Below are 23,982 nucleotides of genomic sequence, written 5' to 3' on the forward strand. Positions count from 1 at the left end.
TGTTTAGTGAAGAAACATAAGAATTATGGATCAGAATAAAAGAGGAAAGTTGTGTACCGAGGAAGGCTGAGGAAGGGTAGGTGCTTTTTTTCTAAACCAATCTTTATCTAACGAGGAAAAAGGAAAAGAGAAAATTTTGCTCTTGTAAATTTATGAGGAAGGCAGGGAGCTGGGCACACTTGGTTATATTTACAGGCAGCGCAAGTGTGGTTCTTGTTTACTAATTGGCTGTAGAGGTATTAAAGGTTATTAGAAACTCAAAGGTCAGAGTTTTTGCTGAATCAAGGTCTATGTGAGCTGGAAAGCTACAGGAGAGTACTTGTGTATCTGAGACACAGCTGATGTGGAAGAGCAGCCTTTAGAGGCTGTCCAACAGGTATAGTAAAATCAGCCTTTTAGCCCCGACCCTGTTCTAATCTGTGCCCTTCCTCGGGGTTTCGGTGACTCCGCTGAGTCGCTCTCACTGGCAAGCTGCTCTCTGTGTGTCTACACACACAGAAGTTTCCTGAGCTTCAGTTAGCTTCACAAAGTACTTTTATCTGTGTGATCGCTAGCCAGGTAGAGGGGTGGAGGAAGGGTGTAACTCCATCCTTCGGTGGTTTGTTTTTGTTTCACAGTATACCTAATGGTCCTGACTCTTTTAAAGGCTTTGGCAATAAACTACACAGACTGTCACACCACTGAAGTTTTACTGAACTGATTTAGCTGTGGCCAAGTCTAAAGAAGGTAGCGTCTTATAGTTTGCTTTGTTGGCTGTTTCAAAGGCAACGATATTAATGAACAGATGTGAGAAATCCCATTAGGACTACGCTGGCATGTCCAGTTCGCTCAGCTCATACCGCATTTGCTTGTTCTGTGAACTTTCTTTCTTCTTTGTGGTTTATCTCTAAATCCAGGTTCCTGGTTTGTTAGTTGGTTTTTTTTTTTCCCTGCATTTGTCATTTCTCATCTTGCCCCACTCTTTCTCACTCTTGCACAATTGAGCCTGCTGCAGTGCAACCCTATGTCATCGTCTAGTCGATGCCAACAAGGCTGTTGTCATGGCCTCATTCTGTCCTCATGCCATGGTTAGTGTAATGTAATCATTACCTTGGTTCTGGAGAGCGAAGGTGCTCCTGCTAAGTAAATGTTTACGAACACTGATGGAGGCTAACATTAGGGAAGAGAGAGAGAAGCACTGTTTAAAGTCTTGTTTCTTTTTTTTTTTTTTTATTTTAAAACAGAACGTTGTTCCTGAGAGAAGCAGCTGATAAGTATTTTTCCTTCACCAGACTGTGATCAGAGGTAAGTGCAGAATCTTTTGCATTTTTATGGGCTAGCATCTCCAGATTTGGTAAAGGGAAGAGCTTGCTTAAGTCCTTTTGAGTGGTCTCGTGTCAAAGTAAGAGGCAATGAATCAGGTAGGAGGAGGAGGAGGCTAGACTTGTATGCTGCAGTGTGAAGTTGCACTCCTCCTTCCCCCCCTTAGAATGACTTGCAGAGGAAACAATTCCATGTGTCTTGTCTTCAGTTGCACAGTTGTCAGCGTGAAGTGACAGATGAGTTAATTTGGATCAGAATGGAATTTCTGATGCAGTTCCTGAGTGAGATAGGACCGGGTGCTTGCTTATTGCTAAATATTACTTTATTTAAATGGAGTTACTACTTCCATACCGCGTGGGCAAAATTTGGGGCAGTGTTGTTCAGTATCCATTAACTCTGCCTTTGAAAAGGAATGGGAAGGATGTGGGCTAAAAAGCTTTTAAAGTTTCAGATTTTGCATTTCACAGAATCTCTGACCCGTGCATAACAGCTGTAAGATCCCTTTGGGAATGACTATATTTATGTTGCTCCCAGCATACTGGAACTGCATTCATGACTTATACCCACAGGAAATATCATAAATGTAATTAAAAATAGAAATATCACGTTGGTCTAAATTCTGTGCTGAAGGAAAGGAGTCCTACTTTTTCTCCCTCAGTTCTGTCTGGATGAATAGCGAGGGAAGGTAATTCTTGTGGAGTTTATTTAGGACATATATTTGAATACTGCACTCTAATGTAGCAAAAAAGCACTGGTCCTGCCAAGGTGCCTGATGCAGAACTTGCAGAGATTCAGGCTCCTGTGACATTTATGAATTTCAGGTGCTGCAGTACTTGCAAAAGGGCCAATCCTGTCTTAAGAGTGGAAGTTCCTACAGTCAGTGCAGTAGAAGAGGGATGATGTGGTCAAGTCTTGCCTCCATTGAAAGGTTCCTAGATTCTTTGCTTGGAAAGAACAGAGATGATTTGGGTTTTTGTGTGTGTGCTGGACAAGTCTGATTGAAATACTTTTTCATGCCTGAAGAGTGTTCTCAGTTATATAGATATCTCAGATCGCTCTATATGAGCAGGCCGTTATGGCTTTAGCTGTGCAGAAAATCAGAGGGCAAAAAAGGGTGGATGGAACAGCGCATTCCTTATGCAAGTAGACTGGGTTTATAAAAAGGAAGTTGCGGGAACTAGTACTTAATGCTGAATTCCAGTGTACAGAAACTCAGGTGGTGAGGAAAGGTGGACATGCTAAAACGAGGACTTCAGACCCTTTGAGCCCTACACATGCTACAGCTCTGAAGTTCCTCTGTCTGTCAACTGGAAGCTGGACTTTAACCCTAGTTTTCCTGGGAAGCCGTAGACAAGTTTGATACTGTTGCCCAAATGAAAGATTTCTTCCAGGGCCGGTCTCCATGCAGCTCCCACTTTCTTTTGGCAGCCCCTTCCCAGCCCCGCTCACAGTGCAGCTGTATGCTTTCTCTTTCCCTCAACCCTAACCCTGAGTTTTCTGGAGACACATAGACGAGGGTCCTCAGGCATTGGTCAGATGAAAGGATTTTTGAGGGTTGGAAAAGAGGTAGGATCTATGTAGTTGGTGTGCCCCTGTTTTCATAGCTCATTCTTCCAGTGTGATTCAAATAGTAAATTTTGTCTCCTGTAAACTTTTTGTTGTCAATTTTGCAGGTGTGATTTGCAGAGACTAGTAAAGGAGCAAAAATAACTTGAAACACATGATAAAGGATTTTGTACTTTCAATACATTGTTGTGAGGAGCAGAGTGGTAATAGAAGCCAGGGCTACTTTTGCAAACTCAAGAGTAGAAACAGAATAAATTAAACAAAAATTTGTGATGGAGTAGAATGAGTGTAATGATCACATCAGCATTCTCTCCAGCTTGAATAGTTGTGTAATTCCAGAGACACTTGGTATAATATTCACATGAGAAATTGATAAATATTTACAATAAGTGAGAGAGTGAAAATACTAATTGAATGCTTCATATATTCTGCTAATGTCGATGTACATGTGACATCGTGGCTAGAACAGCAAAGGGAGAAGAATGTTTGATTTCAGGTACAGCCACAGTAAATTGCCACTGCACCTTTGATTTCATTGACACAAAGGCTAGGAAATGGGGAAAGACAGCAAAAATGTAGAAATGATAGCAGGTGGAGAGGGGACCATGCAGTAGAGTATATAGCCAAGGTAGGCCATGCAGAACCCATTTCACTGTACATGAAAGTAGAGTTACTGGAAACTGTAAGTTATTGTTACTAATTTAAAAGTGGGCTTTGGTCTTCCCTTGTGCTAACCCATGATTATTTCATCCTTAGCAATACTTACTTATTGGTTAATAATGTTTTAATGTTTCCTGCAATGAGATGCCTCTGCCAATAATATCCCACAGTTAAATTACAGAAAAAGTAAGAGAGCAAGCCACAAAATGCCTGCAGCTTACTTTTCAAGAAACCTTTATTTTCCTAAAAGCCTTTATTTTCCTGTGAGAATACCTCAACTCTATTCAGTCATAGCAGAAGTAGAGGGACAAATAACTCCTTTTCTCTTCCATTATATTTTATCTTTTTCTGGTTCCTAACTGTGTCTATTTTGTTCTGTCAGTTCGTTCTAATAAGGACTTGTCTACCAGGTATTTTTTTGCAGTCACCAGTTCTTCATCTCCTTGTCTGGGGCAGGTTATAGTATCCAGTTCCTCTGAAACTTGTGGAACTGATCTAATCATATTGGTGAGGTCCTGTCATTGAAACATCTCCAGAAGTATGCTGGTTTACTTAGATGGTGTGTCTTCGTGACATCATGCCACATTTATGCAACAGAGATGAATTCTAGTGCTTGGACAGGATTTGGTCTTAAACATTTTAATTAGCTTATTGGACTGAAGTTCAAGAGAACTGGCAAGTTAGTGGTGGATTTTTGCCAGTTACTATTTACATAATTTTTAAAGATTGGCTGTTGCTGAAGATGAGCCTGTTGAGTATTAAAGATGAATACAAAAATGAAATAACTGTCTCAAATTGTAGGCACTACTAAGTGTAAAAACTATGTAAGGCTAGCAACCAGCATAGCAACACCTACTAACCTCATTATCCTTTCCTCCATATAAGCTTACTTTATCCCCAAGTGGGCTTTGGAGATCTTCTGTGAGATAAGAAATGTGAGCACAGCTGAACAGAGACAAAAAATTAATTACAAAGCAGAAGGGCGTGACTTAGGGTGCTCTGGCAGGGGCACGTTCCTCTCTTCTGAATGTATCATCTGTTTGTCAATTGAATGGCTTAACTCTGGCCCTTTTCACCCTTCTCGCCACGCATTTTCAATGAATATTTTTAAATATCAATACATCAAGAGCTTTTTTCCTACTTTAACATGGAAGAGGAAAAGTAACACATTACCATTACATTTTCTCCTATAAATGCAAACACATGTTCTTCCTTTCTTTCACCTTCTTCCACAAAATGATTCATGTGCTTATATATTACAAAACTCTATTAGTCTCTCAGATTATATTTTCTGTATCTGGCATTAAAGCTGTTGATCCATTACTGGGCTAAGGCCCTCGCCAAACTGCCAAGATCTGTCCTAAGGCCATGCTTAAAGGCTTGGAAATCAACTTAGGTTGTGATTATGGACAACTTGGAGGACTTCCCAGAAAGGACCTGTCCAGTCACCAGTTACCAGAGATGAATATTGTTTCCATTGATTTTTAAATCTTTTCCTGCAACCACTATGCACCAGCCTCTTGTCAGGGCACAGCAAGGGCCAGGAGCTGAGGCAAGCCAGGAGGCAAGGGTGACCCCAGTGCAGGCAGTGCCCTCACCAATGGGGTGCAGTCCCACAGGATCTGAACATGGCACGCAGAGCTGGGTGCTGGTAACAGGGTCTACTGACAGTCCCAGGCAAGATGGAGCCATGAGACTCCATCCAGGAGTTTAAAAGACAGGGCTGGAGACAAAGCTACAGCATGGGTCCAAAGTCCACCCAGGAGACGGGACCAAAGACAGAACTGGGGACAAGCTACAGCATATATACGAGGGGTCTTTCCAGGAGACAAGCTACCTACAGCCTAAGTCAATCCAGGAGACAGGGCCAGAGGCAGGGCTGCAGACGGGTACGTCTACAGCAAAGTTCAGGCAAAGAGCAAAGGCCCAGGCCTGAGCTTAAATGGAGATGCTGGGCCATAGGCAGAGTGGGTGCGTGGAGGTCCTACGTGAGAGTGGTCTGTGCCGTTAAGGGCTGATGGTGCCCTCAGGGTCCTGACACTTCCAGATCCTTAGTGGGACAGATGAAAGGTTGCTTGCTCTGTACGCTGTCATGTCTCACAAGTTTTAATGATATAACTGGTACCTATAACAGAGCCCCTTTGTTTCACTGAAGAGAAAGAAAAGTCTGTCACATGCTTATTCTGGCCCCGGAAATTCTTGTCATCCCTTAGATAAGCACTTCATTCCAAACAGGGTGGATGATGGCTCACTTGTCTCCTGATGTAAGAGACAGAGGTATGTTTTTAGGAATACAAACCTTTTACTGTTTTTTTGGTTTGTTTTTTTTTTGGGGGGGGGGTCCCCTTAATCACTAAGTCAACTACATCTAGACCTTCTCAAGAACCACTCTTGTTTTCTATTTCAGTGGCAGGCCAAAAAAAAGGATAATGTGATATAGCTGTCTTTGATTGAATTTCAGGTAGGGTAGACTTCACCAGTGACAGCCTACACATTCAAGCCAGCTAGAAATTTACCAAAGTCTGTGTAAATAAAATGAGCTTATTGGAGTTGAACAGGTTGTACCTACACAAGTCTGCAGGGTCCATCTCCTCTCTCAACCCCTATCCCTGCCTCAATTCCGGCAATGTTCACATGGCTTGTTATGCCAATAAGCTATTGTTGGGTTTAATTGTAGTCTTCCTTGTGCTATGGGATGGATCTCTGTTAACCTCAGTTAAAGGGGAAATTCAGGACAGGAAGCTGTTCCTCTGTTAATAAACAGATACTGGCTGGGTTAAATGCATCCTTAAATCTTCTCCTATCCCTTCTGTGGCTGCTAAAGAGAATGAGTTTTCCCTCCTCCCTCAGTGATCCCCAGAAAATCGGCTTTGTGTCCAAGTATCTTTTTGAGAAGAGCTAAGGTAATGTAGATTCTTTCTCAATATTTGGGTGAGGAAGGATGGAGGAACTCAAATCTAATTTTTTTCAGGTACTTAGTGCAGTATTAAAGTGCCTCAATAGTGATCTATCTTTGCTAGTATATTTCCAGTGAAATTTACACACAAACTTGTTTGGTCTTCACTGGCTCCAGCGAGAGTTTCAAGATTTATGGGACTGGCTACAGCATATCCTGTGTGTTGTCTCTACCTGTAAAATGTGGTAAAGCAAAGTGAATCAGTGAAATGGTGGGTAGAGCCCTGGCGGACAAGATCTGTGCGCAGAGGAGACTGGTGTGTGTGTGAGACTGAAGAACTGGGTGAGAAGTTCTTGTTTGGCATATTACTGTAAACTGCGCTAGATTTGTTATGTGTTTCTGTCTGGAGGTTAAGAATTGTTCAGGGATAGCACTATCAACGCTATCCTGCCGTGCTGGCTTACAAATAAGGCTTGATCAAGAAAATTTTTCAAAGAATGTAGACTAAACAGATAATCTTGCGGTGTCTTGGTAGTTCCAGAACCATTTAGGCCCCATCCATTTCTCAAGTGCAATTAGTGTAAATAGCATCCTGAACGTGAGGCATTTTGAAAAACGTGTAACAGAAAAGTGTATGTCCTTCTGACATGGCAGGGCATGAAAAATGTGTTTTGCCTAGCCATTTAAAGTCATCATAAAGTAAACACCTTGTAGTACAGCCCAATAAATGAGAGACATCAGAGGGTTACTGAGTGTCTTTTGGGGTGTGAAGCCACGATTTCAATATAGGTCTGTTAGCATATTTGCTTGGACAGTGGGATTTTGCTCCTTTTTTATTTAACTTTTCAAGATCAGGTTATTTACAAACTAAGGCTACTTATTTCAAACATATTTACCTTGATACCATATACCCTTTTAAGCTACTGATACAAAGCACAGCAAGAGGTTTGGGTCTAACCAACATCCTGGAAATTATGCCGTTACACAGTATGACCCTGATAAGGAGGAAATACTGCAAATACTGTTAATATTTTTGTAACAACCACCATTCTTACTTTAGGTATAGAGACTCTAAAAGACCCCTCTCTTTCTCCGAATAGTTGGTTCTAGTTTTCAGATGGGTTTTCCAGATTATGAGTATTAGAGGTAGAGGAAAGATACAAGCTGGTCCAGAAATGCTGCAGCAGGCACGTGATTTTATCCAGTGACAGAAGAGAGACTTTTATCTGAATCATGACTAGACGTTTTGAGTTTACTTTCGTTTTCCTGGGCATTACCCTAACAAAAGTTACTTTTAAAATCTGTTTTAATTCACAGATCTACAAAAATTGTCTAATAAAGATATTGACGCCTCTACAGTGAATTAAAGCTGCTGACGGTTGGCTTGATTTTCTTGGTAACCTTTCCTTGGACCCCTCAGAAATAGTCTGCTGATCCTGGTGGAAAACCTCTGCTCTGGTGTTGTATAATTCTGCAGCTGTGCCTCTGCTCTCACTACGATGATTAAAATACATCGAGTAGTGAATACAAAGATCACATAATGGTGTCAGGAAGGCCTTACTGTATATCATAGCCAGCGCAGGGAATGCTATAGAGAGACCTACATGGTTGTCCTAATCTTCATGATAGGGGAAGCTGTCTGGGAAGGGGAGGCTGTACTTACAATGTGCAGCAGCAGAGGCTGTCTCTTAACTGGTAGCAACACCCAGCATTTCCCCTTTTATTTCCAGGGCTCTTTGGAGACAGTCACCACGAAGTGATATTGAGCAGAACTACAGTTCAGAGTAGTTAGGACTGACTGTTTAGGAAAATATCACCGAAATCTCACTATAACTACCTGTTAGCATGAGGACATAGTTGATGTACTTGCTTCTAAGTGATGCTTAACAGCAATTGAGCTAATTTTTTCGCTGCTTGCCATTGATCTGGGGGGCAGTGTGGAGTAGTTCTGGGAGTTGGAGGGGGGAGTGGGAAAGTGCGGGAGGTTTGGGTAGGGAAGATGGAGGAGAGGAAATCCAGCCTTTGAGAGAGATACTGAAGTTTTGACTTTAGGCAGTGAGCAAAAGTTAATTGTCTTAATATACATGGAGCAGCAGTAATTCTTCTCTCTAACATTTTCTAAGTGAATAAGTTTGAAAAGACTACCAGCAAGTGTCCAATAAACCTGAATCTCTATAAAACACTGGAGACTGGCGAAAAATGTATTAAATGTATGGTGAAAACTCGTCATGAAAATCTTTGTTATTCTAAAAATCAGTCCTTTGTTGTGTGGAGTCAGGATTTTTTGTCGTCTTTGTGATTAGTGGAGTATCGAGAGATTTCCAACATCTGCCTTTTGCATACTGCAGCTTGAATGGAAAGGGTTTGTTTACTGGCATAGATGGGAGCTGGAAGCGAAAAATTTAAATGGTTTTAGGTTATGTATAAATGAAAATTTTTGTCAGCATCATCCCTCTGCAGTTCACAAAGAGGCTTGCAAACTTGCAGTGCTGCATTGTAGCATATATTTGAGAAGATTTTTTTTAAAACAAGAGGCAGAATAGAGAGTTGTTTCCTGTTAGATGTGGAAACCACATTTTTCAAAGGTACTCAACATCCATTTAACTTTTGTTGATTGATTAGGACAGCAGCACTAGTTTCATGTGTGTAATCCTTATCCCTCAGCACCTCGTCTTTTATTCACCGCTTAGCAATAAATATCTTGATGTCTGTGTGCTTTTCTTTCCAGTGCTTTTTTCCGTTTTCATATTAAATAAATTAATAAATAATTTGCTATGTTTTTGTAATGTATCTTCTAGGATTAAACAACACTGAGCAAATCATTGTGCTGTTAAAGAATACGTAACAGTATGCCCGTTCTGAATTAGTTTTATTGTTCATTCAAAAGGAAAATCATCTACTCATAATAAACAATTTAAAACATTTTCTACCTTAGCTTCCGGGGCTTGTTCCTGTACTGTCAGAGTAATGAGACAGTAGAAAATATCTTTCAGACAGACCTTACTGCAGCTACCTGGTCAATTTAACTGAGAAGCTAGACATTCTGCAAAAGCAGGTTAAGTTGTAGTAGGTGACCCCAAGAGCCTGATGATTGACCCTTGTTTGTGATTTTAGTTTTTAGCTTGTTATTGTTGGGATAAAATTTTAAGGAGGTGCTTTGTTCGCTGTATAACAGAGGCAGCACCTGATTCACTAAGATTCAGGCCTCTTTCAGAGCACTTTCTAATACCTTGTAACGTTCCATTGCATTAAGTTTTCACTGCCTTATTACAGAATTGTTCGCTGTGCGCTGTCAGCTCCTGTTAAAATAACTCCTCTAGAGATGTGTGCTAGTGTGTCATCCTGTCTGAAAACCCTCTTCTCCCAAACCCCGACTGGGAAAGGATACAACTTTGAGCATACCTAGGGCTTTGCATCTTCAAAGAGAAGCAGAGTATGCTGCTGTGGTCAGAAGCGCCTCCTTTTCTGCCTGCCTCTCCGCTCCTCTAGGACACCGTTTTCTATTACATTTTAAAGTAGAGAACCTCTCTTGTGCCAGTCTTTCAGGGGTATAACGAGAGTTTAGCTCCCCCACCACCACTGCGACCAAACATGCTTAGATAGGGACAGAACATAATCTCAGGTTTATGTATTTGTTCTTTTAACATGTTAATTTTTTATTAGCGATGCACAAGAAGGTGATTTTTCTGTGTTCCTCTGCAGATTTATTCCAGTCTCCAGATTCCACTAATAGTGCCTGAGTATACTTAGCTGGTGTGCTGTTGGGTTGGTTTGCCCCCCCCCCCCCCCCCCAATAATGAGATCAGTTCACTGAGTGAAACTGTGAGCCACATTAGGGCAAGAGAAGCAATTCACTGCTGCTGAATACATTTGCTGAGTGTAGTTTCCCTCATCTTGTCAGCTTGTCAGTCTGGAGGCATCCATAAACCTGTGACAGCTTCAGAAGACGAACTCTGGCAGCAAGCTGTCAGGGTGCCAGGCACTGCTGTCTGTGGGCTCCCTTCCTCCCCTCTCCCCCCTTGCACGCCCACTTGCCCTCCCTCTGCCCGCCTGCCTCCCTCTTCTCTATCTCTCCCTCCCCGCCCGCCCCCAGCTCCCTGCCTTTCTCTACCTTATTGATGTGGGTTTAGGTGCTGCTGTTCTCCGTGGCAGTACCTTTTTGGTTTCCTCCTTGATCCTCTTGCCACTGGAACAAAAGGAGAACTGGCTGCCCGTGGTGGAGCACCTGCCCCTGCAGCCTGGGGAGCGAAGGGGAGGAAAGCGGGGCGCTCTGCATCCCGGTCTGCCTGTGCCGGCAGTGAGCTTGTTCAGTCACTTCGCTAGAAATGCCTTTGAACTGCTGCCAGATCCCATTGTCTGCCGTCCAAATGGAGTTCAACGCCCTGCCGTGATTAGATGCACAGTGTGTAAGAGGAGGAAAGAATGGAGCTGTATCCCCACCCTGAAGGAGCATCTCAAATCTGCCGTGTGCCATGATAATCTGAGTACTGGACCATGCTTCTCTGCCTTCCTGTGCACACCATCTTCCTTACTTTCCTTTCATTGTTCCTGGGATTTCAGGGAGTGACATGGAAGCTTTTCAGAGAGGAGCTGCAAGGCAAGATAGTTTCTGGGGAGAAAAGGGCTGTGCTTTTGGACTGTTTGTGTGCGACTGTGCTTTGCCCACCACCCACCTGTAGCTGCAGTATGATATACTAGCTAGTGGTTAATGGTGCTTATGCTCAGCAGTGATGTGCTCTTTTTTAGCCTGAATTTATTTACATTTTTCCATTTGTCTGCACTTAAAATTCCAGCATCCTTAGGTTCACAAAATGATCTGAGAGGTTTTGGCAACACTGAGTGAAGGGAAGGCAGCCACTGCTACTAATAATGGTTCAGCCATCTACCAACTGTGCAGCCCAGCTGCCCTTCTCCAGAAAGGCCAGCACAGTCTATATATGATTTTTGTGAAGAGCAGCTCTCAGCCTTTCTTGCTTTCCCTTTGGCTCCGTGTCTTTCCTTGGGTTGCCGACTGTCAGACTTTTGAGATAGTAACTTCACTTGAGGATTTCGCTTTTAAAGGTAGGAATTTGAATCTTTGTGCTTATCTTTGCTATTCCTTATCTAATTGTTACCTAGTTTGTTACAAGAAAACATTGTTTTCTTTCATGCCTTGTTATTTGACTGCTTGTTAACCAGTCATCATCTGCAAGGACAATGCTTTGAGAGGAGGATGGAGGAGCTGCTCTTCAGTGACTGTATTAGTGCACTAAGTGGAGTTGGCAGGGTTTGTATCTCTGATATGCCTGCTACGTTCCTTGCTCATTAAGCTCTTTGTTTAGTTCCTTCTCCTCCTCCTCCTCCCTCTGCTCTCCCTTTCCCTCCCTGATAGGATGTCTCTGCATCTAACCTTGCTGCTGGGTTAAATTCAGGTTCTGAAATGTGCTGGAGGAAGATGAAATCTGCCCTGTGAGGAGCTGGTGGCTCGCAAATGCACTTGGATAGTACAAGGAAGCTGGTTATAGCTGCATGCCTTCGCCTAGGCTACTGCTCACGCTGCACTATAAATAGATACTCCCTTGACCCTTCATAGTCACTTTATGTCTTGGGTACTTGACTGGCAGATGAACAGATACCAGCAGTATTGGTAACTGATGAAATAATTGTAAAGATTAGAGCTATTACAGATAGAACATTTTAAAAACGAGATGATGTCTTGTATGTTCCCTGAAGACTAACGCAACCACAGTTTCTAGTGGTTTGTCACACAGCGATCTAAACTCTCATTTGCATCTCAAGAGCAAAGCTGGTTGTGCTAAGTTAATATTTAGCAACTTGAAAGCTTAGAAATCGAAGTTTTTATAGATATTCTTTTTCCTTTCACCACAAACTAGTAAAAGAAGACCCTTTGGTTAACAGTGTGTTTGATTTCCATTTTTTACTTCCTTGGGAAATAAGATTCACTTGGAACACTGAGGATTTTGTGGTCATTAAGAAATTTCTTGATCCTCAAGCTGAGATGTAGCTGCCGTTCTCCTGGTCAAGGCACATTAAGCAGAATTTGGGCCTTTAAAAATGTTCTTTAATTAACCAGTCAAGTTCACGCTGATAGTATGGATGCTTCTGCAATGTGGCCAAACACTGCAGATGTAGAAAGCAAGAGCTTGACCTGGAGCACAGACCAGAAACTTCTCGCAGGGCCTCTTCTCTTAAGGGTCTTTGTTTTTTCCTCTTACAGTAACAAATGTAGTCAGATGGTTAGGCTGCTTTGTAAGTAACTGTGTAGATGTAGCTCCTGCTGTCTCAAACCTTCCCTCTACAATGTGGCTATATGGAAGAGCAGACAATTTTCAATTCCCTTCTCTGCCCTCCCTCTTCACTCCCCAGCTTCAGCTCATAGAGGATGAGGAAGGGTGGTGGTCTCTGCTTAAGTGATGTCATATGTTTCAGGTTAGCTAAAATTGCAGTGAAATTTTTTCCATATTGTATTAGGATCTGGCCTTTCTATAGGCCATTCAATTCAAGAATCCCAAAGAGATAATGAAAAGGTGTATGTTGACAGGAGTGTTTAACCAACACAGAGCTGAAGTAACCTGTCAAAGGTTGACCTGCTGCTAACTCCAGGAATCTTGGGTCTTACTTCACTGCTGGAATTGTCAGACAACCCCCTATGTGGCTTTTCTACTTCGATGATTTGAAAGAAATTACTAAAAAAATACAAATGATCTTTCAATAAAAATATTCTCCATTGTTTTAAACCATCCGGAAATGATGTATCAAGTCTGTTCACCTTAGATGAAATAGTAAAAAAAAATAGTAAAAAGTCATTAACCCCACTGCTGTCCTTCATCATGAAACAACCATTTTATGCGCTCAGTAAAATATTATAGCATGTCAGAGGCATTTCGTGAGTGGATGCAGCCATTTGCCTGAAACCACAATTAAGGTCCGGTTGCACAAGCTCCTGTTCAGCCTGGTGTTACCGCTTCAGTGTGTATAGATGTCTCCGTTGTCATACCTCATTCCACACACCTGGACCCTGCTGAAGTTTTCTTCTAGCAGGATGAAGTGCTGCCTGTAGCGCAGAGCTGGACTGGAGCAGGTACTTTGAGTAGTTACCACTCTGTGGGGTGCCTGTTTTCTGATGCTTCGTGATGGAGTCACCTAGTGCAGTAAAAGCACTCAGGTGTGTTTGAAAGCTGGGAACCTCGGTTTAGTCTCTAAAACACTCTAAAGAAGGTGATGGATTCAATAGGTTTGTTTCAAGAGAGGCAATTGGTTGTGCTCATTTATAAAAAATGTTGCTGGGTTGCTGGAAAATAGGAGGGGGAAGAGGTTGAGAAGGAAAGTCTGCAAACTAAGCCTGCTTACACGCATTAGGATGAGCCCAGGCATGAAGCGAAAGGACAACTCGGAGCTCTTCATTATCTAATACTCCCTTAGGGCAATAACAAACTCACTATAGAGCCAGCAAGCCAGGCACAGGGGCTGGCAGAGAGAGAGAGCACACGTTGTTCTCAGAATATGGCTGGTGCTGGAATCTTTCACTGCAAATTTGAAGCCATCTTTAATGCAAAATATTCCTCAAAGGGATTTGGTTTTGTTGCTTACCATTTCAAAAGCTGCTTTCAATCCAGTGTGATGCCTTCTTCCGAATAAAAGGTTGTAAAGTTAGGTATCGTACAACAAAGGAAGCATTATCTTGCTTTTTCATACCGCCGTATATGAGCTGAGGTTCTGCAGAGACTCTTCTTTTTGGAACCAAGAAAGACCAAATGGAGAAGTTCACCTCTCTCTGCTTTAGTCTGTTGTAGCTTTTCAGCCTTTCTGGGGTGCTTAGTGGCCGCTCCATATTGTGTGCTTCATTTCAGAGTTAAGTAATCATTTTTATACTGAAAATTCAAGTGCAGAACATACTTGTGTAAAGGCCAAATGTTTTTCCTGGGGTGGGGAACGTCAGAGAGCACATAACACAGACCTCCAGTGTCTCCCACTGATACATGTACAGTTGTTCTGGTTTGGATTTCTATAAGGAGCAGGGGGTAGAAGTTAAGGTGTCTCTTCTGAGGTGGTACAGTAGTTAGGGGTAGGATTTGTGGCATTGGTTCAGCCTGCGAACATTAAATTGGTTGATTGACATTAGTCTGTTTAGGATCATGAAGGAAAGTGGACCTCTCTAAAAAAGTAGAGGACTCAAATACCTCCTCTTATTTGTATTCCTAGCATTTGCAGATCCAAGGTGATTCTTCATATAAGCAATCTGACCTAAAATAAATTCACTCTCTTCCCCCTTACCAATAAATTAAATGCCATTGCCAGTAGTTTAACCTCTGAGGTGGCCCTTGCTGAATGAGTGTGGTTCCCCTGTTTGACGCAAATAGCAGCAGTGAAGAAAAAGAAGTATATGAGAGCCTGGCAAATGCAATGGAGGGGAAGAGTATTTTCACCCCTTCCATGGAGCAACCTCTGTCCTGTCAGCAAACCAAGCCGAGTTACGATCCTTCTGCTAATTGAGAAATGCTAGAGGATTTTTCACCTTTTGTCTGTCTCAAATCTCATTCTCTGTGGAGTGTTTGCAGTAGAGCAGCGAGCGGTGGCAATCCCACCCTTATCGCTGTTTTGAAGTTTGTGTTTTACCCAGGTAACGTCAGGATACCAATTCTTTCTGATACGTTCACAAAGTGCCGTTGAGCCATCGGTGCTCAGCATCTTTGTGTAATGTGATTCTCATTTTACAGATGGGGTTCGGAAAATGTGTAACCACATCAAGTTAAAAGTGGAATAAAGGACTGAACTCAGTCTTACCCTCAAATTCCCTAGCTTTTAGGATGATGTTTAGCTCCCTCCCAGAGGGTACGTGAAGAGCTCTTACTGTCTCAAAGGTGGTCTTTGAACCTATTTCTGATGCTTGTGGAACAGAGCACAAAGGGGAAATTGAAGATTTTAATATCCCACCCTGCCTCATCTCCCATGATAATGCTGCTCTTCCTTCGGCCCTTTCTGTAACTGTGCAAGGAGAGAAGGAAGCCAGAAAGGGCACTGAAATTTCCCTGGCAGGTCCCAGTGGTGGTCTCCTGAACATGGAGACCTTGCTTGTGGCTCAGCTGTGGAATCTTCCTCTCTGAATGCTCTGGAAAATCGGTGTCTGGATGAGAGGGCAAAATTGGATCTTCGGTTTAGGTGTGCATGAACGAGTTAGAAAACAGTCACCTTGTCTTAACTCTGGAGGAGCTGAATGAGGGTAGCATTGATAACCACTACAGATGCCCCTTGGCACTGCTTGGGTAGAGTTATCTGTTGGCACTGCTGCCAAGGGACTGCCCCACTGAGCAGAGGGACACCAGGGGTTGAAACTGAGAGCCGCGTCGGTGGGTTTCCTGGAGCTGGAATGACAGCGATGCTGCCTGGTTGAGTCAGATAGATAAATTGGTTGGGAAAATACAGGCAGGCAAAGGGGAATATGGGCAAAAATAAGCATAAAAGCACTGGGGCAGGATTCTTGCTACAGGTACCAAGGTGTCAGCAGGCCCTTGGGATGCGCTTTCCGTTAACACTGGCAATCACAGATGTTCTGCAGGCCACTTAGCACTTCACGGGAGAGTGAGGACAAAGTCAAAGCATTTCAATTTATTGCAGAAACACTAACCCAGATTCATAATGAAGACTGAATTTTGCAGTTCAAGTAGAGGCTTCATTTCTTTGTTGTGTGAGAAAACAGAGCATGTCTTCCAAAAAGCTGTAATCTTTATATTCCAGCTACCAAATTAATTATATGAGAGTTAAGTAGACCAAATAATTAGAGTTAGAATTGATTTGTGTATTTAACTTTAAAATTAATGTCTAAAATTTTATAAGATGTTTATCATGGTGTATTTTTTAGTAACCTAATTATAGCTCTTCAAAGTTGCTGTCTAGCTAAAAATTATTTAATTCTTGTGTTTTGGCTACAATGAAGAAGATAAGAAAATTCAGACTTCGGATATCCGGACTGCCTTTGCTCTCCGCTTTGCAGCAGTATTGAGTAGAAAAAGAAGAATAGATCTTGTCTGGAAGTATAGTGTTAATCTAATCCGGGGCTACTAAAAAGCATTAATTATTTAGTTATAGTGTTGCTGCAAAGTTGAGTTTGAATTACTTGAATGCTCTAAATGCGGTTGTTTCTCTCCCATCACATCTGTGCACAAGATTTTAGTGTTAAGTGATCTGAAAACGATAAAGTACCTGTTACCTCACTGAGATCAATTAGCACATTTGTACTTGAGATTTCAACATTAATGATGAAATTTCAGCGTTTATAATGTTTTATTGTGGGTATTCTTTAATGTAGGTAATCTACGCTGTCAGCTAGCTAATACTGCTTTTGTCTCTGTATGGGAAACGGTTTACAATTGAAAGGGCAGAAAGCACTGTAAGAATGTAGTTGAAGCAACTTTCCTGCCGAATGCAGTCCTTGCCTTCTTTTGCTCCTAAATGCTTCTCTCTGGACAAAGGGAAGGGATGAATGCAGTTAGACAGTACTGCAAGCCTATTAGATTTTCACAACCAAACCAGCAGTGGCTTTAGTCAGGATATGGATGAAATAATGCTGTGGTGTGGCCGGAATATTGCAAGACATGATGAATTTTAGACTTGCAGACTGTGTGAGCCCCCCTCTGTCAGCATTAAATACATAAGCTGTAAGCATGCTAGTGTATTTCTGCTGGAACTCGTCTTTGAAGATGAGCTGTTAAGCCTTTTAGACCCTGCTTCTTTTGATTATTAAAGAACCTATGTTTTTTAAAAGCAGGCAAGCTAGACCTAATGTCTCCGGCAGATTCTGTCTTTAGGTGCTATGTTTCTGCCTCCTTAAGCAATGTGAGCTGTCATTTTTCTCCTACTCCCCTCTGACTCCCTGTGCACTCCTCCCTTTATCTTTTCCTCCTACTCCCAGCTTTGCATTTTGTTTCATGCTGCCTCCTATTCCTGGAACAGTCTCCCAGTCTCTGCTGCCAAATTCTCCCTCCCTCTCTGCTCTTGCGAACCTGTTTCTTGCAGCAATCATTCCCAAGTTGTTTACTTGACTAATTGTCTCTCTGTATACTTTCTTTCCTATATCTGTTGTTCTGGATCATTTTTTTAATGTGAGATGGTACGTATGGCAGGATAAAGGAGTGTATTTGCCATTATTTTGTTGAGCATTGTTTGCATTAGCTCTTTATAGAATGATTAGTAATAAATTCCCCTTCCCATTTTGAGTGCAAAATTATTTACTTAGTTCACTATTTTCTGTACACTATTAAAGAGCAGCCATGTTTTATCTTAAGGTAATTGCTAGGCTGCGGAAAATTAGTGTCTGTATTACAGCAAGTGCCATCAACTGGCCTGTCTGTATAGGCAAAGTTCAGCTGTGTTTATCAACTTGCATGAAATGGTGGTAGAAAACAGGACTCTGGGCAAATCTGGCGGTGTTCAGTAATATTACCGTCATTGCACAGCTTCACCACGATGGTAATTGTGGTGCCGTGACTGTTATTTTCCTAGCATGGACAAGCTCACAGAAGCATGCATGGAGATGTATCTGCTTACTGTTTGTAAAGCATTTTTGCGTCTTTGTTTGTGGAACAAGTCTTACCACAAAAACATTGCAAAAAAGCAGAAGACCCACCATGTTAGTAAAATTACGTGTTGGTAAGTGGTTATGATGTTGTATGCAAGTGGTGGATCAAGTCATCCTTTTCTTTTGCAGTGCATTTTATAGGCTGAATACCTTCTACCAGGCTAGACCGAGAAGAAGTGGGTTCTCTTTCCTACTGAACACCTCGCCATACAGGCTGATGCATGTTTCCACCTGGAGAGAATTTCACTTTTCTGGCAATTCTGTCCTTTCCATTCCAATTGAGACAAGGCAATCTGATAATTGATTTTTAAAAAAAAAGTTACTGGGATTTTCTGGTTTCAATTCAAGTATTTGAACCAAGTTGAAGATTTATTAAGAAAGAAAAAGAAACCCTGAAAACACTCTTGTTGCTTTAGAGTAAGTTTCATAATAAACAGTGTTCTGAATACTTCTATTTTCTTAAGTCTCACTTCTGATAATATCCGACCTCATATCTTATTGCTACGTGTGAAACAGAAATAGTTTCACAATTGTTTAATCCTATAGATACTTCTACAAGCTTGCAAAATGGCACACAAAAGTAACCTCATTAATTTTGACATGAAGGTTAGGCATACATTTTTCCATTATCAGAAACTAAAAGTGGACTTCAAAACTAAATTTCTTCATGGAAAAAACAATTTCTTCCTTCCAAACATAAATAGTTTCCATGTTAATAATGAAAAATGAATCAGATTTTCAGTAGTTGAATGCATTTTATTGGGAATTTTACTGCCTGTAAATTTTGGAAAACAGTCTCCGAGATAGCTGATTTAGTCTCCAAAAGCCATAATTGGGCACCTTGCAGTTTTCAGTGCCCAGATCCTTTTGTCTTCAGCTGCAGTCCCTAATGGAGATGTACATTTTGCTCAAAATTCTTGAGCTTTCCTGACAAAACTTCAGTTTTATCAGAGGGTAGATTTGATTGCAAATATGGCAGCTTTTGTTCCAGAGTTTGTCTATACTGTTAATTAGGCTGTTAATGAGGTCCTGGACTTATTCTGCATGAAGGAGTATTTTAAAGATGCAGCTTCATAGTAGAAAAAAATTCTACTCATAATCAGTTGACTAATTAAAAATGTAAGACTGTAGCACCCAGTTTAGCAATTAAGTCTATAAAATGGGAGAAAGGTGAAGAACTAGTGATGTGTAATTACAGTACAGTTTAAAATGAATTAAGATATTTGAGACTTCTTTTGAAATAAATTTTATTTCTCTTTGTTGATTGTCTAAAAACAAGGTTTCTACAAAGGGGAACAGAAGGTACAGCATTGAAATTCTTGTTTAAAAATGTAGTGAACATGGCATAGTGTAAACTGTGGTGTGGAAATAAGTGTGCATTGCCTGTGTTGCTCTGATTTTTATAACAATTACAAACACAGATGGTTTGAGAGAAAACTAAATAATTCCACCCACATTAAGACAGGGAAGTCTAACAATAGCCACAACTCTTTATCACCCTGTTTCTCTAGCAGACTCCCTCCTGCTGTCACTTACACATCCTTCATGCATTGAAAACTAACTAGTGTGTGAAGCTGCTGCAGAGTCCATCAAGGCCATAAGGACCCCAGTAGGCTGGAGTTGCCCTGACCCACCATGCATGGGGTCTCCATCCACCCTCCTCCTCCTCCTCTGACACAGGCAGCATCCTCAGCAACAGTACCCAAACAAGACAAATAGAGGCGGTCAGTGACAGTCACCAGGTTCAACCTAGAATCCAGTGATCACCAGGTAAGTGCATAGTCATCAGGCAGGTCCAAAGTCAGGTCAGCAAGACAGAGCATACTTGTAATGTAGTTCAGGTCATGGCCTGAGCTCAGGTACAGCTCGCGGATCAGTAGGTGGAGGCTGCGCAGGGCATTCAGAGGCTGTTGGTGTGTGCAGGGCCCTGACAGTCTTCCTTACAGAGTCCCCCCCCTTGAGATCTATTTCTGCCGTAACCCTTGTGAAGAACCATGTCGTGGTTTAACCTCAGCCAGCAACTGAGCACCACCCAGCCGCTCGCTCACTCCCCCCACCCCCACCCCGGTGCGATGGGGGAGAGAATTGGAAGAGTAGAAGTGAGAAAAACTCGTGGGTTGAGATAAAAACAGTTTAATAATTGAAATAAAATAATGATAACAATAATAATAATAATAATGATGTAATAATAATAATATACAAAGCAAATGATGCACAATGCAATTGCTCACCACCCGCCGACCGACGCCCAGCCAGTCCCCGAGCAGCAGCCCCCCCGGCCAGCTTTCCCCGGTTTATATGCTGAGCATGACGTCCCATGGTATGGAATGTCCCTTTGGCCAGTTGGGGTCAGCTGTCCTGGCTGTGCCCCCTCCCAGCTTCTTGTGCACCTCCAGCCTTCTCAGTCGGTAGAGCATGGGAAGCTGAAAAGTCCTTGGCTAGTGTAAGCATTACCTAGCAACAACTAAAACATCGGTGTGTTATCAACATTGTTCTCATCCTAAATCCAAAACACAGCACTGTACCAGCTACTACAAAGGAAATTAACTCTATCCCTGCTGAAACCAGGACAAACCAGGTGATGATTTTCATTGCACAGGTGGCCATGAAGGCTTAGTGAGGGCAGTAGAGCACTTTGCATTTGTTCCTGTCTTGCAAAACCCAGGCCTCCAAACCACTGTCTCAGCCAGCCTGTGTGATCTTCATAGACCTCAAGTCATCCCTTTTCCACTCATTCCGTTCTTCTTCCCTTTGCTTGTTTTTACTCATTTTGCCTCTGCTAGGCCAGATTTATAGCTTGTTTATATCATTTTCCCCTCCTTTTTCTGAAGTGAGTTTGCACTGTGTTAAAAGCTGTCTTGCAATAGCCAAGCCAGCAAAAATGTGAACATTTTGTTTTCTGAGTCCAGGAGACTTATTTATTTCAATAACACCAAGGTAATAGAGAACTGAATATTAGAAACTACAAAGACTGGGAGATACACCATTAGCTTTACACTGGATGGAGGTCTTCTGAATAGATGACCTCAGCTGAAGGCAGGAGGGAGGGAGCTGCTGTACGCAGCCAGGGAACGCGTTCTTTTACAAGCCCAGCAAATTCTGACCGTGTGAATATTGGTGCAAATACACAGGAACAGGTAAGCACAAGAGCCTTTCCTGAGGTTTTATGCTTTGGTAGAGCATACTTAAAGCTTTCTTCTTATGTCAATTTGGACGAACTTTCAGTGTAACAGTATTAACCTGTTCCCTACTGTCATATGTTCCTAGATAAAATAGATTGGAAAAGAAGATTAGCTCCTGTGTGTTACCTGGCAGGAAGAAGTTAATTGAATATAGAAGATCAACCTCTTGTTAATTGAGGTGAAATTTTTAAAGTATAGCTCAAAGGAAGAATGGTTAGGCTGCTTTCATAGCAATTGCAGATAAACTCTCATTAACGTACATTTCTATATTAAGACACTTCAACTCTGACTGGCACCGAGTTGTCTTGTTTTTGCCACAGTTTGACTGTATTTCCCCACTTGATTAAGTTACTTAACAGAAGACAGCAGAGAAGACGTTTTGCTTTCTGCAGCAGGATCGTTTATGTGAATTGTGATAATCAGGGTGCGTGAGGGAATGGAAATTAGATCCTTGTCCATATCTAATGCGGAAGGAACTGCATTTATTTCCTGTTCTCACAATTGAGTTGAAGATGTTCTGCCATGATAGAGTATACTTGTTGATTACCGATGTAAGGAGGAGGCTGGAGATGGTGTGTTCCCACCATTTGGGGTGACTGAGATATTCACTTCCCACCTGGGTGGGATTGGAGAGCAACTTGGTGTGCCCTTGTGTGGCAGGCTCTGACCTGTGCTGATTCTAGTTCTCCGTCCCACAGCTCTAAGTGTCTGGCTGCAGAAAGGAGCTGGTATCTCACATTATCACCTAGTTTGGGAAAAGGGTTAGGGTCAGAGTGTGCATGGACCTATGTGTCAGGAAAAGCACAAAACAGAAGGAAGGGTAAGTCCAGAATGAAACTGTGCGGTTCTTGTGGTAGCCTGATACCTGGGTGTTAGAGCTTCAGTAGCACATGAAATGAAGAAGTGGGGATGCCCTTCTGGTTGTCTCTGAGGAAAGTGCCTCCTTTCTCTCATATGAGAGATATGAGCAGTTGCATTACAGAGACCTGCGCAGCCCCAGAGCAGTTATCCCCCCAGCTGGTGGAAAGCTCTGACTTCTGTGAGCGCTTCCACTGCCATGATACTTGTAATCTTTCCTTTTCATTCCAGCAAAGGTGTGCAGCTGCCAAGCTACATATTATTTTTATTAAGTAGGTAGCATCAGCAACTGTTGAAGGCTGAAATTTTGTTTGATTGTTTTTTAAACAATTCCTCAGGTTCCTGATTTGCACATCTGATCTTTAGGCAGGCTGATAAACAAGACGACACTGTTTTCCCTTCCCAAATTTGTCCTGTGCCGAGACAGTGAAACACGTAGGGGCTTGTGGTGCTGACATTCAACTTGAGGGAATGCCTCGGTGTAAAAGTTAGAAATTCCCTTGCTTTTGAAGATTAGTCAGGTCAGTTGTAACAACCCTAAGCAGTGAGTGTAGTGTGATGGGGAGAAGGCAGGGAGCTGAAAAGCAGATTTCCTGGAAGCTCTTATAAGGAGGACTTTTTCATTTTCAGAGGAAAGGATTGGTTTACATTGCTAGCAGGTAGTGCTGGGCCGTGCCTCTGTCATTGGCACGCGAAGGACTAAACTGTTGTTTCTTTCTTTGTACTGTAAAGGATTAAGAGAACAAAGATCTGCTGCAAACTAGGTTGTCAGTGGAAGGCATATATCATGTATCCCAACAGCAAGAACCTTGCGGGAATCATGGGATCCCTGTGCAGCCCCCCATGGACCTGGCCTGGCAGCATGAGCCGGCCTCTCCAAGATCTGTGCCTTCATGGTGCCTTCAAACTTCATTGCACTGGCACAAGGGTAAATTCAAGCCCGCGGCTGGGTTTCCACCAGGTCGGGCTGAGAGAAGTTCATGCAGATCTGTTTAGCGTGGACTGCAGTTTGTTGCTCTTGCAGAAGGTGTGAAGTTACATACCTGTCTGGGGGTGATGATAATAAAAAGCTAAAAATAATTATTACTTCATCGCACAGGTCTTCTCCTCTTATATCAGACTGACACGTTTCAAGCCTGCTGGCCAGCTGGCAGCTTTCCGGCTTACCACAGGTCTGTACCAAAAGAGGCCTATCCCTGCACGGGGACTTGCCGAAGCAGAGCAGAGCGCGGGCTGGAGGCTGCAAGCCTGTCCGTCGGAGCACCATGGGCACCATTAGTGTTTCTTGCCTCTTTGATCTGAGTTTTGTATTCCTTGGGCAGTCTCTCACCGCAGGATTTGACTGGCAGTGAGTGCTAGCTGAAACACATGCCCAGAGCCCAAAAATGAGCTTGGTTGGCAATTAAATTACAATATGGCTGTAATTTCCACAGTATTGTTTTTTTATCCAGTATGTGGAATACAACTGGGGTCTACTAATTCTTTTGCCATGTGGCTCACTGTGCTCTGCTGACGTTACTTGCCAGGTTCCCCACCTTCACGAGAGAGGGGGGCTGTACCTGGAGGCCTGGCATACAGATACAACCACAGACAAGGGAGGGGCTGCGGTGTCTCACAATCAAGCAGACAAATGAGGAATTTTGTGTCATGATGACACCATTAAAGTGGAATGGGTTGGAAAATCAATCAGATTCCTTCTCTGATTACTGTGTAACTCAATTACTGCAGTCCCTCTGGGGCCCAAGGCAACAACCGTCTCGCAGGAAGTGCCAAAGAAAGACCTTTGAATTAGAGCTGTTGTGGACAAAGGCAAGATCCTGCTGCTGTGCGTTCCAGAAAGAGGGGGTTATATTATGAATAATAAAAAGGGCTGGGGAAATGTGCTCGTGATGCTGGTTTTCAGGGTGGCAAGACTTTCTGTGGCCCATCTAGGAAGGAGCTTG

General features: G+C 42.5%; 1 protein-coding gene across 10 annotated transcripts in view; it reads left to right on the forward strand.

Moving 5' to 3' along the window:
- NDST2 (N-deacetylase and N-sulfotransferase 2) overlaps positions 1 to 23,982 on the forward strand; it is a 143,503-nt gene that overhangs the window by 87,919 nt on the left and 31,602 nt on the right. For 9 of the 10 annotated variants that reach the window (XM_076338489.1, XM_076338487.1, XM_076338493.1 and 6 more), the window contains one exon: positions 1,224 to 1,284. The gene's annotated coding sequence lies outside the window, so the exon portion shown is untranslated. Of the gene's footprint in view, positions 1 to 1,223; positions 1,285 to 11,304; positions 11,486 to 23,982 lie in introns of those variants that run through there. The other variant, XM_076338497.1, reaches the window with a different exon arrangement.

This window comes from Aptenodytes patagonicus, chromosome 5 (assembly GCF_965638725.1).
Source record: "Aptenodytes patagonicus chromosome 5, bAptPat1.pri.cur, whole genome shotgun sequence".
Taxonomy (NCBI): Eukaryota; Metazoa; Chordata; class Aves; order Sphenisciformes; family Spheniscidae; genus Aptenodytes; species Aptenodytes patagonicus.